This window comes from Stegostoma tigrinum, chromosome 8 (genome assembly GCF_030684315.1).
Source record: "Stegostoma tigrinum isolate sSteTig4 chromosome 8, sSteTig4.hap1, whole genome shotgun sequence".
NCBI classification, from domain to species: Eukaryota; Metazoa; Chordata; class Chondrichthyes; order Orectolobiformes; family Stegostomatidae; genus Stegostoma; species Stegostoma tigrinum.
Genome location: NC_081361.1, coordinates 77,160,460 through 77,166,517, shown reverse-complemented (window position 1 = coordinate 77,166,517; position 6,058 = coordinate 77,160,460).

Genomic DNA, 6,058 nt, shown 5'->3' with positions numbered 1-6,058 from the left:
CTGAGATAACAAGGTTTACAGCTGGATGAACACAGCAGGCCAGGCAGCATCAGAAGAGCAGGAAGGCTGACGTTTCAGGCCTACACCCTCCTTCAGAAATGGGGGAGGGGAAGGCAGTTCTGAAATAAATAAGGAGAGAGGGGGAGGCAAATAGAAGATGGACAGAGGAGAAGATAGGTGGAGAGAAGACAGACAGGTCAAAGAGGTGAGGATGGAGCCAGTAAAGGTGAGTGTTGGTGAGGAGTTAGGGAGGGGATAGGTCTTTGTACTATGCAAGTCACCTTCAAATTTAAAAGCCGTAACTATGGCACCAGCAGCCAGCCTCCAGAAAAATACTACTTGGCAAATTTATGACCCTACGAAGCCAAGAGGTAGGATTTCCTCTGGCATCTATTTTGTTCAGGCTTGCCATGAAGAACACAAGAAGAAAACCCCTTAAATACCGAGTAACTTATGGAAAATTTCTAGAAGATACTCCAAAAGACAGAAGACAATGTCTAGCAAAAAGAAATCCAAATTTGGAGAACTGCCTAAAGTAGATAGGCAAATTATGAACAAGAGGCGAGAAATTTATGTGTCAAGATGGACCCAAGACATGGGTTATAGAAGCTGAGTAGCAAGATGGCAGCTACACTTGAGTAGTGATTAGTTAATCTTGTCATATCTGATTTGAAAAAGAGATGAACGTTATTCAATCTTGACCTCCTGTGCCTATGCACATCATGCTACTGCACTCCAAGAAATATCGATAAGCAGAAGCCACATCCCAAGAGAAAATAAAAGGTAAAAGATTCTTCGCACTTCTATGATAACAAGACGTAGAGTTGGATGAACACAGCAGGCCAATCAGTAGTAGAGGAGTTTATTAGCATCTTGTCACTTATTGACAATACTCTTCACAAACTTGTATTGCAGTTGGGACATGGAGGTGCTGGTGTTGGACTGGGGTGGACAAGGTCAGAAATCATACAAGACCAGGTTACAGTCCAACCGGGATAACAAGGTGTAGAGCTGGATGAACACAGCAGGCTGAGCAGCATCAGAGGAGCAGGAAAGCTGATGTTTCGGGCCTAAACCCTCCTTCAGAAAGGGTCTAGGCCCGAAACACCCACCTTCCTGCTCCTCTGATGCTGCTCGGCCTGCTGTGTTCATCCAGCTCTACACCTTGTTATGTCAGATTCTCCAGCATCTGCAGTTCCTACTATCTCTTTACATTCCTATGAACTGTGTTATATTTAATTGTAAACATTTTCATTGCAAGAGCCTGTGATATAAAGGCAGAGCCACGTTGTGTATTTTGTATGTTGGTTATTTTACGAGTCCAATCACATGACATGATGACATCAATGATCATTTGAAGGGAAACAACTCAGTCTCACTTGTTGCCTTGTAGAGTGAGCTGTTCCTTGATGGAGGCTCTTGTTCCTTTAAAATACCATGGCCTGAGTCCTCCTTGTAATGTAACAGAAAGTGCTGTTGAACATCGGCATGTAAGCTAAATTGGTATTTCTATTTTGCTCTGCAGAAACATAATTTTAGCAAGTTGAGCTTCCTTCAAAATAATGCTGAAAACAAGAGATCGTGGAACTGCCGATGCTGGAGAATCTGAGATAACAAGGTGTAGAGCTGGATGAACACAGCAGGCCAAGCAGCATCAGAGGAGCAGGAAAGCTGACATTTCGGGTCTGGGCCCTTCTTCTGAACATTAGTGGAAAAAATTCATTTTTACACATCCTTAAAGTTCATTTTATTTAAACAACTAAACAACTAATCTGCAGGTTGCAATCTGCAAGGTACATTTACCTGGTTGTATATAAATAGGGATAAGTTAATAAGAGTGAGTCAGAAGTTAAATTCAGGATCCTATGCTGTGACAAAGATATTTTTTGGATAGAATCGACTTAGAGCACTGATGCATGCAGTCAGTGAATGTTGAGTGAATCCAGGAATTGTTTGAAGTGAGAGTATTTGTCTAGTGAAAGTATTTCTGTTAAAGATTTGAGATTGAAGCAAGTATTGAGTTTTGTCTACGACCCATCATTGCATAACGCAGGAGCTCAGCAGAGTAAACAGTGGTTATGGTGATTAGAACTGCGCGCCAGCAGTGAGGAACAGGTAAAGTCAGATATAAGAGGAAGCAGGCAGAAAGCAGTACAACAAAGATGTTCGCAGCAATGGAACAGAATCCTCACAGCAAGATGACATTCCGCAGAAACAGATGAAAGATAGCTCAATTTAGATTGAACACCTTCTGGCAGATGAACATAAAATCGAGAGCACAGTAGAAGTACAAGTATCAGAATTAACGTGTAGAAAACTGTCCCCATGTTATGTTCACTATATGGGCCGATAGCAGTGGAGAAATTGACTTTTATCAATAAGAAGTGACGTACATGGAATAGTGTAGGTTAGATAGGCTTGAGATCGGTATGACAGGTCGGCACAACATCGAGGGCCGAAGGGCCTGTACTGTGCTGTTATGTTCTATGTTCTATGTAACTATCTGCAGTTGTGGTATAATTCCCTAGTGGGCATCTAAAATGTTTGCAGCCATTACCCAAATGGTTTTCAGTTCATTTTTTTTTCTATCTGCTACAGAGATCTATAATTAGGAAAGTAACGTCAGCATTTACACTTCAGCCTGAAATAAATGAAAATGTAAAAGAAAACATGGGAACATGAATAAATGCACAGACATGCAGTATCGAGTTTCTTGTTTCAGTCAGAGGAAACTGTCTAGATTTCTCATGTTTTTCATTTACATAAATTTAAATTTAGAATAATGTGACTGCAGGAAGGAAATTGACAAGTATCCAAATAATGTTGATATTTCATAGTGATCCTGAAGTTCCATTTGAACACAGCACCATTCATATGTACTGCGATTCTCTCAATAGATTCACTTAGTCTCTTTCCCTTCTGTTAAGTAAACAAAAATTACCCATGGGTTTTCCAAAAATGTTGCAATTTTAAAAAAAGTTGTGAGATTCCTAATCTAAACGTGTACAATCAGTCCTCTTGCAGACACATTTTGAATATTTCACATATCTTCAGGTTGTTATGGGTAGTTGTAGATTAGTATTGCATTCTTCTTGTATAAACTGTACAAAATGTATCTTCCCTAATTAGAAGCAACTTCCTAATTAATATTGAATTGGGTCAAGTTTAACAAGAGACCTGAATACAATACTCCATAATCTATTACTGGCATTAAGTGTTGTTAGTGCTTCTAAAAAGCAACAGATATACCTGGCTGGCAGTACCTTTTACAAGAAATGATTATATTCATTTCTTCATTTGTTTTAACTATTAAATTAATTACTGGTGTTACAAGAAACTGAAATTTCAATTCTTTTGAAGTAAAAGATTATCAACAAAGGATCTTTTTGTGGAAACTGCCTGTTCCCCATGCTTTCCTACAAATTAAATGGGTCATCTATGAATGAAAAATGTAGATGTTGTAGTACACGAGGGGTAGGCAAAGCATGTCATGCAATTCCCAGAATAGTTTATGTGGCATGAACAAACAACAAGAATGCAAAAAAAAATGATGCAAGAAGTAGGATCGGGAATATATATTTGAACTTCTTCTGCCATTCAGTAAGATCAAGGTTGATCTACCTCAATTCCACCTTCCTGAACTACCTACAACTGAGTATCCACCAGTGTTTGAGGAAAAGGTCTCAGAAAAAGTAACACACTTTGAGGGTTAATTTTCTCTTAATCTCATAATTGGCTCCTTATCTTGAGGCTCTGATCCCTAGTTCTACAGTTCCCAGTCAGGGAAAATGGTGGCAAAGTAGGAACGTCATTAGGCTCGCAATCCAGAAGCCCAAGCTAATACCCTAGGAACAGCGTCAAATTGTTCCACACCAGTTGGTGGATTTTAAATGAATAAATTTGGGATATGCAGCTAGTCTCAGATGGTAGCCATGGACACTAACATTGATATTTGTAAAAAAATCCATCTGGTTCATTAGTCCCATTTAGGCAAGAAAATCTGAACTTCTTAACTGATCTGGTCTACATGTGACTCCAGATCCCCAATGAGAAGGAAGTAAATGTACTGAAACCAAATTGCACATGTAACAAAAATAGGTAGAAAGGTGAGTTAACAAGGTGTAGAGCTGGATGAACACAGCAGGCCAGGCAGCATCAGAGAAGCAGGAAGGCTGACATTTCTGGCCTAGACCATTCAGAAAAAGGTTGTGAGAGGGAAACAAATGGTTTACAGAGAGATACTGATAGGTTAACAAGCAAAAAGTTGGCAAGTGGAGTATAATGTGGGAAAATGAAATGTTGGAAGGGAAGACAAAAGAACAAAATGGTATTTAACTGGAGATAAAGAGCAGAAAGGGACAAGGATGTATTTGTGCATGAAACACAGAAAGCTAGCACACAGGTGCAGCAGGTAATCAGAAAGGTTAATGAAATGTTGTCCCTTATTTAAGGGGGTTTGAGTGCAAGAGAAGGGAAGCCTTACAACAACTGTACAAGGTGCCCGTTGCGACCACATCTGGAGTACTGTGAGCAGTTTTGGTCCCCTTATTTAAGGAAGGATATCATTTCATTGGGGACAGTTCGGAAAAGGTTCACCAGGATGTTCCCTGGAATGGAGGGATTGTCTTACAAGCAAAGACTAAATGAGTTTGTACTGTACTCACTGGAATTTAAAAGAATGAAAAGTGATGTCATTCAAACATATAGGAATCTTATGGGGTTTGAAGGGTAAATGCTAAGAGGATGTTTCCCCTAATTGGAAAATCTTGGACCAGAGGGCATAGCCTCAGAAAGAAGGGGTGCCAATTTACAACTAAGGTGAGAAGGAATTTCTTCTCTTCAAGGATTGAGAGTCTTTGGCAGTCCTTGCCACACAAAGCTGTGCGGGACGGAGGCTTGTGTAAGCTTAAGGCTGAAATTGATAGATTCTTAATCAACGGTGGAGTCAATGGGTGTGGGGAAAGGGCAGTAAAGTGAGGAATTTGGATCAGACATGTCCTACCGAATGGCTATGCAGGTTCAAGGGGTCAAATTGCCTACTTCCCTTCCCATTTTTATTGTTGACTCTTTAACTGTTCTCTGAAACTTTTGTAGCAAGCCACTCAGTTCAAGAGCAGGCAGGGATAAGCAACAAATGCTGTCCTTACCAGTTGTGTTCACAGCTAATAAAAGAACAAAGGGAGAAAAAGCAAAACACATGATAGACTGATAAACTTAAAAACAACGTAATTTGTTGAGCTATAACATTCCCAGTCCATGATTCCTGTTTAAACATTAGAAATTGTCACAGCTTATTTCACCAGACATCTATTTACCACTGTTGATCGTTATGCATTGAGTGTGGTCAAGTTTATCAGCATTTCAGAGTTCACAACATTCATTTCACAGGTTGTCAGAAGTTTGTTGGCCAATAACAGGCTAGAAGCTTTTGGCTCCTAAGGGCTGCCAACTGAGGCCAACTTCTCAGGGGATTTGATGGTGAGAAGGTAAATGATTTTTATCTTATTCAGAGCTGGGTAATCCCAAGGTAATAGAAGGATGGAGTTGGAGGCAGTGGCAGGGAGACGGCTTTCAGAGGCCATCACTTGTTATCCACCCATATGCTCCCAGGTTTGGAAATGGGGGAACTCCATACCAACTCAGCAGGCAGTTCAACCTGCTTTCCTAGCTGAGGGAGACATAATTTGTGGATGTGGTAAGTTGAGTCCCTTAATTGACTGGGACTGATACTTTTATTCTACTGACTTCAATTTTGTTGACATGTAGTATTTATCAAGTGCCACATGGAGGTTTACATGCATCAGATCGAGTGCATCACTGATCTCTGTTTACAAATGACTTAGTTGAATATGATTTGTCCAGAACAAATCTGCAGGCATTTGTCCAAGTGGTTATTAAATGTTGTCCTGAATAATCATTTTTAATGCTTTCCTACCAACAAGGTTAAATTAGCAGAGCTGTATTTGCTGGGCTTATTCTACACTAAATGAACTATATCCTCGAAATGTGCAATTACATCAGACTGAATCTTCATTTAACAATCTATTCTCACAGTTTT